This window comes from Protopterus annectens, chromosome 4.part1 (genome assembly GCF_019279795.1).
Source record: "Protopterus annectens isolate FY-2018-M chromosome 4.part1, PAN1.0, whole genome shotgun sequence".
Lineage (NCBI taxonomy): Eukaryota > Metazoa > Chordata > Ceratodontiformes > Protopteridae > Protopterus > Protopterus annectens.
Genome location: NC_056734.1, coordinates 579923457 through 579937687, shown reverse-complemented (window position 1 = coordinate 579937687; position 14231 = coordinate 579923457).

Here is a 14231-nt window from a genome sequence, read left to right as displayed (position 1 = left end):
AAAATTCACCAATAAAACAAACAATTTAATCAACACTTTACAAAAGAAACTTCCAATTACACTCCTGATTTAATTCATCAGGAAACAAAGTGTCATACTTTAAAATAAAAACTGCTTCTTTTGACAATAATTTATTTTTTAAACACATAGTGTTTATAGCTGAAACTTGTTCCAAAATAGTGCCTTTTAGACCTTCACATGACCCTCCATGAACTTCATAAAAATGGGTAGCTACAGGGCTTTCTAATTTTTTATTTCTTATATCACGAATATGCTCTTGTAGTCTAATCTTAAAGGACCTCTTACTTTCACCAATATAAAATAAATGACATTGGCATTTAAGAGCATAAATAATACCCACTGTGTTACAAGTATATTCCTTTATTGGTCTATATTTTATACCATTAATTTTATCAAAATATTTCACTACAAATGGACAAACAGAACAATTGCCACATGCCCAAGTACCAACCCTACCAATTTCATAACTTATATTAATACTTGGTAAAGAGAAACTAGCATGAACTAACATGTCTTAAGTTACGAACTCTCTTAAAAGAAATCAGAGGCAAATGACATATATTGTTCAATTTATATCTTCCTTCTCTCAAGAATGGCCAATAGTATTTTATAATGTCATCAGACAATACATTTTATGATGTAACAAAAGATGAGACTAAACATCGCCTGCCATGCTGTTGAATAGCTATCATACAGAATACAGAGAAGCTCATTTTTCCCTCAAAGTATATACTACAAAGAAAAACAAGACTCCAACTTTCGGTAATACAGATCTCAAAGCACAGCATATCGGTTATACAATTCAGTCAGCTATAAGTCTCAGTCAGGCATATAAGCACGCCATTGTTTAAGTCAAAATTCTTTGTTCATACATAACCACTAAAAATAGATTACTTGAAGTACACTGTATTTCAGCACATTTATGAAGTGCAAATTTAAATACCTAATCATTATATGAATATTCACTTAACTACATCCCGTGTACTTAAGGGAAGACAAGTAACTAAGACCCAAAATTCAACACATAACCAAATGGTAATTTCTCTTAATATGTAAATAAAATATTTTTGTAAGGGGATTCTGTGCAGTTTTGGAATCGGTATATTTAGTCATGGTATGATCACGAGATAACGGGGCTTGCTCCTCCTCCTTGCAGAAGTATCTTCATAGGTGGCCTTCCTAGTTTACTTGCAATTCTTTTCTTTAAGAGAACTATACAAAGGTGATAGCTTATACATGCATTATTGCCCAATTTTTTGGATGTGAAGCTGCATAATGTTTCTGTTTTACAGGTTAAGCTTTTATCAACTGGTTTCATCATTCTCAATATATGAACCTTACACAGGTATACCATAATGAATTTGCCTTAAGGTGTACTTTTGCTCTGCCTGGAGTTAATAATGTTCTTAAAAAGTAATGAGTGATTAAATTACACTTTAGAAAACCAAGGGTATACAAAACCTTTGACTACTAACTGTAGAAGACCATGTATTGCTAGACCTATTAATATTTAAAGTAAAATATATATATGGTTTACAATCACATAGTCAATCGCACTGTGTGCGATCAATGTATGTGCATAAATCAGGTAGCAGAACCATTAGTGCAAGTACTATATTGTCGAACCTTACAATAGCAAACATCTGCTATAGCAAGTTTGACAGTGTAGTGTAGAGCACACTATAGTGGGGATTGGGAAATGTACCCTTACCTCAGTGCAGTGCAATCTCTGTGTTTGTATATATAAGTAGGGGGGTGCAGGGGGGCTTGCTCTCCTGCAAAACATGTTAAAATATGTTTAGCGGCTAAGAGAATTTCAGTGAAGTTGAAATGTTTGACATTCAACTTCACTTAAATGCTCAGTTCAGCATTTACTGTGGTCAGTGTTGTGATTTCCAAACATTTTCTTCGGATATATGCACTTTCAGCCACAGTAGTGTTGAACATGTGATAGTATATATATATATATATATATATATATATATATATATATATATATATATACACACACACACACACACACACACACCCACACACACACACACATATAGATTCCCTTCGGAATCTCGAACTACTGAAATACCGGATTTCAGTAGTCCGAGACCAGAAGGGCGAAAGGGCAGAATACCAAAACCCCAGAAGCACGAAATTCAAAATCCCGAAGTTCGGAGATTTTGAATTAGCGGTTTTGGTGTTGCGGTGTGTGAGTGGGTGGTTGGAGATGTAGGTAAGTGTTTGTGTTTTACGGGTTTTGGGTAGGGGTTTTAGTGTGTGTCTGTGTGTCTTGCTAGTGTGATATGTGTGTGCGAGGGGAATGTAGCTTGTGTGGTGGAGTTTTTGTGTGTTTGTCTGTGTAGTGCGACCTCGGAGTTTGTATATTTAAGTAGGGTAGATGTTGGTGTATGTTCAGTGAGGTGTATGTTTGTATTTGCGGTATGTTTAGTGTAGAAGTCGCGATTTTAAATTTTGCGCTTCTGGGGTTTCGGGTTTATGGATTTTCAGCTTCATGGTCTCGTGATACTGAAGTTCTGGATTTCAGTATTTCAAGATTATGAAGTGAATAAATATATATATATATATATATATATATATATATATATACACACATACATACATACATACATACACACAGTAGTACATATAATCCCTGTTAAAATGACAGGTTTTTGTTTTATAAAAAATGAGATCACAATAAATCATTTCACAAAACATTTCTCACCTTTAATATGACTTATAACCTGTACAATTCAACTGAAAAACAAATATGCTAGGGGAAAAAGTATAAAAAACATACAATAAGCTGGTTGCATAAGTGTGCACACCCTTAAACTTATACTTCGTTGAAGCACCTACTGATTTAATTACAGCATTCATTCTTCTTTGATACACACCTTCTCTCAATTAGAGAGACTCTGATTAACCCCAAATAAAATTCAGCTGTCCTAGTAGGATTTTCCTGCCATTTACTCAGTTGCCTGCTACAGCAAAAGCCATGGTTCACAGAGAGCTTACAAAGCAGCAAAGGGAATCTAATTGTTGAAAGATATCAAATCAGGAGAAGGGTACAAAAAATTTCCACAGTATTTGATACACCATGGAACACAGTGAAGACAGTCATCAAAAAGTGCAGAAAATATAGAACAACAGTACAGTTTTGCAAAGAACTGGACGTGCTTCCAAAATTGATGAATAGACAAGATGAAAAATGGTCAGGGAGGCTGCCAAAAGACCTACAGCAACACTGAAGGAGCTGCAGCAATTTCTGGGAAGTACTGGTTGTGTACTATATGTGACGACAATCTCCCATATTCTCCATATGGCTGGACTATGGGTTACGGTTGCAAGATGAAATCCTTTTCTTACACAGAAAAACATCCAGGCCCGGCTAAAATTTGCAAATCAATACATCAAGTCTCCTAAAAGCATGTGGGAAAATGTGTTATGGTCTGATGAGACCAAGGCTGAACTTTTTGGCCACGACTCCAAAAGGTACATTTGGCACAAAAACAACACTTTGCATTACCAAAAGAACACCATCCCCACCATGAAGCGTGGTTGTGGCAGTATCATGCTTTGGGTTTTTTTTTTTTCTTCAGCTAGAACTGGGGCTTTTAGTCTAGGTGGAGGGAATTATGAATAGTTCCAAATACCAGTCACTTTTGGCCCAAAACCTTCAGGTGTCTGCTAGAAAGATGAAGATGAAGGGGAATTTCACCTTTCAACACAACAATGACCCCAAGCATCCATCCAAATCAACAAAAGAATGGCTTCACCAAAAGAAAATTAAAGTTTTGGAATGGCCCAGCCACAGCCCAGACCTAAATCCAACAGAACATCTGTGGGGTGACTTGGAAAGGGCTGTGCACAAGAGATGCACTTGCAATCTGACCGATTTGGAGCGCTTTTGCAAGGAAGAGTGGGCAAATATTGCCAAGTCAAGATGTGCCATGCTGATAGACTCCTACGCAAGAAGGCCGAATGCTGTAATTAAATCAAAAGGTGCTTCAACAAAGTATTCGTTTAAGGGTGTACACACTTATGCAACTAGCTTATTGTATGGTTTTTTTTATATTTTGTCTCCTAACAGATTTGTTTGTTTTTCAATTGAATTGTACAGGTTATAGGTCACATTAAAGGTGGGAAAAGTTTTGAAATGATTTATTGTGCTCTCATTTTTTTACATTACAAAAACCTGGCATTTTAACAGGGGTGTGTACATTTTTTATGTCTACTGTATATACTCTATATATATATATATATATATATATATATATATATATATATATACACACATACATGTAGCCCCCCCACCAGCCACACACACACACACACACACACACTTCTGGCCTTCTGCTATGATTTTTTGCATGAGATTTTTAGCTACCATTCCAGCTGGCCCTTAAGATACTGCCTCTGCTCTCTCTTTCTCATCATGGGACAAGAGCAATCTGTGTTGAAATCTTCATGCAGGCAGCCATGAATTGTGCTTTGTGTCTTATGGTCCTAACCTCTCAGCTTTGGCAGGGAACATATGACAACGCATTACCACAGGGACTTGTATACCTTTTCAAAGACAGGTCTTCACACACCTGAATCATAAGGTGCAACAGTCCTGTAATTTGTATATAAAAGCAACAGACCCCCACACAGGGATTCAAGGAGTCAAAGCTTTCTGCAAAAAGTCTTTAATGAGTGACTGTGGGGGTAGAACGGTTGCAAATAAATCACTAATGGCATCGGAGCAGGTGTCAAGATTTACTCTACTTCTTTGCCAGTTTCGTTTTGTTTAAGTCGTCGGAACTATGGGTTTCTATCTTCTGACAGAGAACCATATCTAAAACATATCACCACCTGTGTGTGCATTTATATATCTATATGGATTTACTTCAGTATATCAAAATACCGCAGAACTGAAATTTATTTTTATGAGGAGAGATGACCGTAATTTAAAAAAAGCAAAAATGTACTTTGCTGAAACTACAAAGAACAAAACCCAGCTGTGCATTGTTAGACAGCAGACGGAAGTACTACATGGAGATCGTGGACTGAAAGAAAAAGTAAGTACTACATTTAAATTTAAATTAAAAATGTAACTTTTCAAATGTTAATGGAGATTGCGTAACAGTGAGGATCAGGAAATTTACCCTTTTCCCCACTGTGGTACAATCTCAGGATTGGTATATAAAACTTGCAGAGGGTGTGGGGGCAGAGCTTCCCAAATTGGGGGGGGGGTTCGGGGGGCTTGCCCCCCCTGCAAAAACTTTGAAAAATGTTTATTAATTTGTTTAATTTTGTATAAAAGTTTATTACATTTTGTTTTTATCCTCGATCTCCATGCAGTACTTCGGGCTGCTGTCTGACATGCACTCTAATATGGTGATTACAGCTAAAGTGATGTAGATATGCTAAGGACTAATATAATAACTGCAAACACAAACCAGTTTTTATTATCTGGCCTTGCTGGTAAAGTGCAAATAATATTTGATGATGCTTCTAAAGCATTAATGTGATTTTGGAAAGGAGGAGCTAAAACATCTGCATTAGTACTCAGAAGATGGTTCATCAGTGCAACTGTCCCTGGACTGATGTGCTAAGTTATACCGCTATAGAATTTTACGATTCATAGTCATGCGCAGTTCCACAAGAGTGACATCTCATTACCTGCGACTTGCATGACTGAATCACTCCACAAAGGTGATGAAACAACTGCAAAGTCAAGCTCTCTAACAACTATGAAGACCACACACAGACTATGGCACTCCCATCCAATAAACTATCACACACACACACACACAGAAAACAAAACAAGCTCACAGTATGCATTCTTGCACTGACACCTCCAGACCCACACTTTTGTGGAACTCTCACATATACCTCAGAGTGACACAAATATGCACGCACACAGACACACAAACACACATGTGAATACATGAACATACACTTCCATTCACACAAACCATGACTTATTTACATCACCACTATCAGCAGGGTGGAAACTCTGCCTCACCTTACTCATATTCCCATGACTGAGACGTATATGCATGTGTGTGTGTGGGGAGGTGGCAAAACTGCCCTGCATACTTATGCATTTGAAGTCCTCGTCCTGCAGAGAATTTTTTGTAATGTCACAAATCTCTTACCACAAAAGCCCATTAGGAAGCAGATTTACTCAGACTCTGCCCATGGATTACCATATTCACATACATAGGTAACATCCTTGCTGCACAGAAGTGCACTGCCGTGCTTACAGACAGCAAAGAGGGGTGGGGGGCTGTCAATCAGTTCAGTCTGATAAGGTTAGCTTGCACTCGTCTTGCACATCATGCAAGGCAACACTAAATCCAGCCCTAATCCTTAACTAGGAATAGAGAATTTCATTTCACAGTACACAGATGCACACACACTTCACATACATATACATAAATACACATGTACAGATTATGCAGAATCTGTCAGTAATTGGCCAGGTTACAAAACATGTTACTGTCAGGGCAAGGCAGTATCACAAGGTAATTAATTCAACTGTAGTGGCTGCATTTCAGAGAGAAGGATAATATACTTTCCAGCAAAAATTATTCTAAAGAGAACTTACAAAAGCCTGCAAGATCATAACTATCCTAAGAGTGCTGTGATTACATAAAATTTGTTGAGATCACCGCCCTAAACCCTAAGGCATGTTTAAACCGACACTCCATACCAACAAAGTAATGCCTGCACTGCATACCTCTTAACATTTCAGAGCAAGAAATCTGGGCAAAGCCATGACTGGGGTGAGAAATGCACAAGCAACAGGGACAATTTTTAAATATTACTCTTACAAACTTAGAAATTTGATAGAATAACAGGTTTTGCATTAGCATGAATTTTATAAAAGATATGAAGACTTCTTCTTCTAAAACTCAAAATTCTGTCATTATTTTCTGACTTCAGTCCTCAATGCCAATGATTTCCCAGAAAACCACAATAGACCAAAACTGAGGTAAAAAGCTGGACATTCTGGAAAAATCTGGACAGTTGAGAGGTATGTTACATTCTCTTCAGTCTTGCTGTGAACTAACTACAGAACCTCCAAACTAACAACATGGACGGCTATTTGTGACACATGGAAGGCAGTGTGCTGTGCTACTTCGCCCTGCCAATCCATCTTCATTTTCTAGTCAGTAACACTGTCAAAGCAAACTGGGAGAAAACAAAATGTCCGACTTTGCACTCTTAACCAGGTATAAAACTATTTTACGCCAAAAGTCTGAAATAAAATTTCAAAGCAAGTAGTGCACTGCCTACTACTTAAACATGTGTATATGCCAACAAATACTGCACTCTTGATCTTAGTCAATATATATCATCCGTGTGTGTGTGTGTGTGTGTGTGTGTGTGTGTGTGTGTGTATATATATATATATATATATATATATATATATATATATATAGATAAGATAGATAGAGATAGATATATAGGGGGCTACTTTGTTTCATTGAATCTCATTTCACCTCGACCACTTCGCTGAAAACACAAATTACTGAAAACTCATTTCACTGAAGTGAACTTACTATATTGCACTGTGTAGAATACTATAAGGCAAGTAAAAGGTATATGCTCTTTTCCCCACTGTAGTGCAATCCTAGAGTTAGTATATATAGTTGGGGGTGTGGGGGGGCACAGCCCCCCCCCCACCTTGTTTGATTTATATTGTATTTTACCAAAAACTTCAAAACAATACATTTTAAACAATAGACAGGCATAGTTGCAATACCAATGACTAACTCTCTCCAGAAGACAGTATGTACTCTAAGTATGGGGGGCTACTCCACCCACAGCCCCCAACTATATATACTAATTCCAGGATCACAATATAGTAGGGAAAAGGGAATATACCTTTTACGTGCCTTACAGTACTCTAGACAGTGCCATATATACTAAATGCAGTTCAGTGAGATGAGTTTTCAGTAATATGAGTTTTCAGTGAAGTGGTCAGGGTGAAATGAAATTCAGTGAAACAAGATCCAATGAAACAAAGTAGATCCATATATATATATATATATATATATATATATATATATATATATACATACATAGAGAGAGAGAGAGAGAGAGATAAGCAGGAAATTAAGACAAATGTCCTTACAGTTGACATCTGCTTTGTCAACACAACTTGATCAAACAGATGATGGATGGTAGGTAAATATTGCTGTTATAGTGGGATGGACATATTTCCTTTCCCTGGTATTATGCAATCTCAGAGTTGAATACTTGTGTAGCAGGGGGTTATGAGGGGAACTAATCTCCCCCATAAAGAGAAGGCAGTCTAGATAGATAGATAGATAGATAGATAGAATCTATCTATCTTAGTGTGGCTCTACTTCATGGTCAACCTAAACATGACCACATGCATATGTTTTATATATATATATATATATATATATATATATATATATATATATATATATATATATAGAGAGAGAGAGAGAGAGACATTTACATACTACACAAACTATATATGTGTGTGTATAGCCCCTTCAGCTGAGCAGAGAGAAGGGCAATATAATGTAGAGAATGGTTAAGAGGCTGTTAATCCTGCAATCCGATATGAAGGATAGATGGCTGCTCTACCCATACTTGTAAAGTAAAAGGAGAGCTACAACAAAGCAACTTCAGCTACCTTCACATGGCAGTTTCAAGTAGTAGTGTTGTTTAATGTGCAAATCAATTGTTCTAAGCTTGTCTCCATGCAACAGGTTATCATGGAAATGATCAACAAAGACATAGGCAGCCTTCAGGCACTGGAATCAACACAGTTTGGCTTTATCATTGGAAAGTCATGCTTATTAAACCTGGTGAACTTCTTTGAGAAGGTCACCAAGGCAAAGGATGAGGGATGAATGGTGCATACTACCTACCTAGACCCGGCTAAGGCATTTGATACACTACCCCACTCAGGTATAATTGACAAACTCACCAATTGGGTATAAACCCATATATAACTCACTGGATTTACAGCTGGCTCACAGACAGGACCCAGGAAGTCAGGACTGGCGATACCACCTCCAATAACAGGTCAGCCACCAGTGGTGACCTTAGGGCTCCATGCTGGGGCCATTCCTATTTGGTATCTACTTCTCAGAGTTGTAGACTAATGTCAAGGTTGCTTGGCTGACCAAGTTTACAGATGATTCCAAATCGAGAGCCATCATAAATTCTCTCTTGATACAAACATCTTAAATGGGGGTCTAACACAGACAAATGACTGTTGCCAAAGTCACTAACTGAAATTCAATGCCAAGAAATGCATTACAATGCCTTTTGGGAAAACTATCACCTAGGAAAATTATTCCATCAATAAGACACTTCTAACAGTTGACCCAGTAGTCAGGGATCAAGGAATATACGTAGATAGTAATCTGGCCTTTGACCAACATGTTACCAAAGTAGTAAGAAAATCATTCTATGCCACCCAACGTATAAGTAAGGGCATGGCATTCAAGGTCCAAGGAAGTCATAGTGCTACTTTATTCAGCTGTTATCAGACCCATCAGACATCATAAAGTATAACACCCTCCATATGTACCTGGTCAGACATATTCAACAGCTGGAATGCTCAAAAGGTTGCTTACCAAGAGAATACAGAGTATAAACATATTGTCCTTTAAGGATTGCTTTAAAACCCTACCTACATACTCTGCCTCATACTGGTTACTAAGAGGTAATACATGGCATCCTTGGATCTAGTTCTGATGGGCCTTTTGTAAATCTGCAAAATGAACAGCATCAGAACCACTGGATCCAAGGATTTCAGTTTTGCTTGTGGCATAAATAAGACATGTTGGTGAGACAAATATGCATCTCCCCATGCTCTACACTCATCTCCCCATCTACGTAAGAGTCCACCACTAACCCTCTTTGACTTTGACTAATGGATGGGAAATTGGAAATTTACCGTGAGTCTGGCCCTCATAGCTCTCATAAAAAGAAGCAGACAGTAATGTCCAAACTAACATTCTCTGCCTCAAATAACTCTTATTAAATGCCCATGATACATAGGGACCCAATTGGTTTGGATTGTATGGCTATTCATATAAAGGCCCTGATGATCATTAGTCTAGTATCTACTATAGCTTTTCTCCCCAGGTCTCCACTAAAAAAAAGTTCTTTCCCAGCTGTACCAACCTGGTCAACAAATGTTAAATAAATAATACCTATGAGAGGCCGTGCAGAGAGGTTAGAGAGTAAAGAAATGGTCATGTGTAAAAAAATGTTCTGAGAACTTAGGGAGCACTGTGTGTTTGGTGATTAATGGGAAGCTGAGCTACTGATGAAGATAGCCAGGAGTTGGAAGGGGAAGTCCATCATCATCTGGCTGCAGAGCTGTAAAGGGTTAAAGTGATTGCCTAAGACCTGGGGCCAAACGTGGGAGAGGGGTCACCACCAAGTGTGAGTTCTGCAGTGAGAAAGAAGTCCCCACTTCTGTGTGAGCGCTGGAATTGCTCTGGAAAGGTACCTATTACGAGAGGGGCAATTATTATATTGCAGGGGTACACAGAGAAGACCATCAGCCTCTCGACTCTCCTTGTGGATTACCTACCAAGTAAGATACTGCTTATGATTTTGTTAGAAGGGGAATGTGAAGAGGAAAAAATGTGGCTTGATTTAACTGTCTTTGGTTCTTGAGCTAAATAATTACGTCAAACTTTAATTTGTTTCTATTAGATTATTTTTCCTCATAGCTGCATCTACCCTCACAGAGTAAAGCACTGTTTAGTTTATTTTATTAAAAATAAAAATATTTAGACCAGCACAACTTGAAGAGCAAACATCCACTATCTCAAATGCTTAAAAAGTAAATTGCTACTCTACATTTCCATGAGGTGTCACTTCATACTTCTCTATGAGGCTGCAGTGGACAGAAAGGATTGCAAACCTGTAAGATAAATAAGTTCAAGTTATTCATTATGTATTGAAACAAGGGTGGTATGCTCAGTCCCCTGAGAAAGAGAGAGAAACTATATCTCATGTGCTGGTGGGTGTAAACACTAATCAGCAAATGTGTTTTTGCAAGACTGAAAAGGTTGTAAAACAGAGATGAGTTATGCACCCCAGAGAAATAAAGCTGCAATAAAACTTCAAACACTGTGAACTGAGGAGGAAAACTTTTTGTACAGGTATTTGTCAAAAGCAAGCATAAAGATATGGTGCCGAGTGTTAATGAGCTGTAGTCATGAAAAGCAATACTATGATCCATGCTACTGTTACTACCAAGAAAGGAAATAACATTTGTTGCATTAAATTTGAATAAACTGTTTGAACTGGTGCATGTCTAGCCCCTTAGGAAGTGAAAGGAAAAGAAAGAGTAGTGTGTAAGTAAGATGCAATCACTTAAAAATGGTGGAACTGAATATACCTGTGCACTCCATTAGATGTCGTCTAAAGCTGCTTCTTAACAGTGGCAAAAAAAACTGTGCTAACTTGTATAAGAAACATAAATGGAATGTGGGCTTTCCTAAGAACCATGTTGATAAAATTATACTATTGTTCCCATAGGGAAACTTGCTCTCGCAGTATAATTAATAGTCTATTAACTCATGAACTTGGTGTCCATTAAAGGAATTGGGGGGGGGAACATTTGTCACTTGTGTTTGCAAGAAGAGACTTAACAAAAATTAAACTCAGAGTCTGAAAAGGTTTTGTAATTTGAATAAAAGTACTTTTAATAAAACCATTTTTTTTTTCTGAATAAACTCAACTTGCGCTCATTTTCCATTAAGGGAATTTTCTTGGGAATGGGAAGGGTTGCTTTCAGGAAAACTTTTCTTTTGGTGAAATTTTCTATGAAACTTAAGTACATTGACTGACAACCACACAAATGTGCTGTCTACAGACAAAAGTAAGCAAATGGATTAAAGCGCTTGCTGAACTTGTTCAATCTAGTAATATTATCAAAAGGCAACAGTTGAAGGAAAAGGTAATAAAGGCCCTGTGTGGTTTTACAATAAATGACAAGCCAGTAACAACAGGAAAACAATATGGTGATATAAGCTAACACTGATTTCATATGTTCCACCTCACCACAAAGCCAGACTGTAGAAACATAAGAATATAGACAAGGCGCAAGAGCTGTAATTGAGTGAACAAACCTTGACCAGTATTTAGTGGTTAATTATGGGTAGTGGAGTCTAGACTACTAGTGGTCTGAATGTATCAGAAGCAAATGAAAATACTAAAGAATAAAATGGTTAAAGGTAGAGAGAAATTCTGCAGGTGTGATTGGAAGGACACAGATAATTGGGAACAAGATTTTTTTGGGACAGTAACAACTAGGCATATTCTACAAATTATTTGCAGTGCTTGTTGGGGGATTTTGGGGGATCAAGTCATTGTAACTAAAGAAATGATTCTCTAGACCTGGGATACAGAATATGAATTGCTCACACATAGTAAGGCTTACCAAGTTTAATGCCATTGGCTTAAAAAAATCCCAGCTGTAATGATGAATATTGTAAAGGACATAAAAGAACTGGAAGTGGAATCTTTAGAGAAGGGAAGGAACAGATTACATAGAAATAAATGGATTTTCCAGGAACATTACATATAAGGAGTGAGGTTTAAAGGAAGACAGGAATTGAGCAATTTATATAATGTTGGAATGAATGATAATTGTTAAAATGAAATAGAAATGAGTAAACACATGGCTTGTTTTTTATATGCACTTGTGTCATTGTTTAAATTTTGAATATTTACTAAATGTATTAAATAAGCTTGTAAAAGATGGTATTTCAGGGTAGGTAACAGAAAAGAGCACAGAGTGAGTAACAGAATAGTTTACAATGTGTGGAGTACTATAGTGCACAGAGTGGGTGGTGAAACAGCGCATACAAAGGCTAGAAGGATAATGCACAAAAATAAAAAGTAGCACAGTGCACAGAGAGGGAATACAAGTGTGCATGGTGGTACAATAGTGTATTAAGTAGGTAGGAGAATAATACACAGAGGGTAGTAGTAATGTGCACAGATCGGGTAGTAGCACAATACACAAAGCGGGTATTCAATTAGTGCACAGTGTGAGTAGCAGTTTAGAGCACAACTGGGTAGTAGAATAGTGCACTCTAATAGTATAGTGTTCTGGATGACTAGCAGGAATACAGGGTGGGTAATGTAGTACACAGAGTAGGCAGATGTCTAGCGAATAAAGGTTATAGAGTCATAGGCTCATTTGTTATGAGGCAAGCAGTCACTAAGATCTCTAAGAATCTAGCCAAATAATGTCTTTCAGTTACTATTTAGGTTCATAGGTGGGTACTAGGCTATCTGCCTGATGGCATTTATAAGCCTAGCCAGAATGTGTTGGTTTCGCTGTCCCCTTAGATTAGTTCCCTGTGCCTCTGTCCAACAGAGCCACTGAAGTGATCCCAGAGGTAAACTTTCTGTTTCCCATCCACTCGTCAAGGTTTCTTTTGAAGAGGGTTAGCGAGGAGCTCTGCCTAATGTAGATTGGGATCTTGTTCCAAAGCATGGGAAGTCTCTGGGACAGGAATCTATCACTCCAGCACGTCCTATTTATTGTTGTGGTGAGGTTTAGATCCCTAGAGCGTGTGGCTCGAGGGGATAAGGTTTTCTTTAGGTGGAGCATGTCCATCAATTCTGGGTTGGACATGACCTTGTATGTCAGGCAGAGATCACCTCTGAGTAGGCAGTATGCAACCGAGTACAACTGTAGTTTCTTCAGTCGAGCTGCATAGGGCATCTGTTTGAGGCCATTGATCCTCTTGGTGAGGTACTTCTGTGGTCTTTCCAGCTATTGTAGGTGTCTTGTAAGGTACATCCCAAATGGGGCGTTCTACTCTAAGATGGGTCTGATGAGTTGAGGGGCACAATGACCTCTTTTGATCTGGATGTGAACCCTTTTGTGATTAGATGGGCCACGTAGAAGGATTTTCTAACCACTTTGGCAATGTGATTTTCAAAGGTGAGATTGCTATCTACTTGGGTCCCTAGATCCCTTATTACGTCTTCTGTATTTAGGGGACTACCACCTATGTAGTAGTTTGTGGGTACTTTGCTTTTTCCAAAGGGGATGACTATGCACGTTTTGGCATTTAGCTTGAGGCCATGATTTTGACACCAGGTATCCGGCTCAGTGAGACCCTTTTGGAGGATGTCTGTGTCAGCTGGAGAGTCAATTATAGCCCCAAGTTTGCAGTCATCTGCGAACTTGGTCA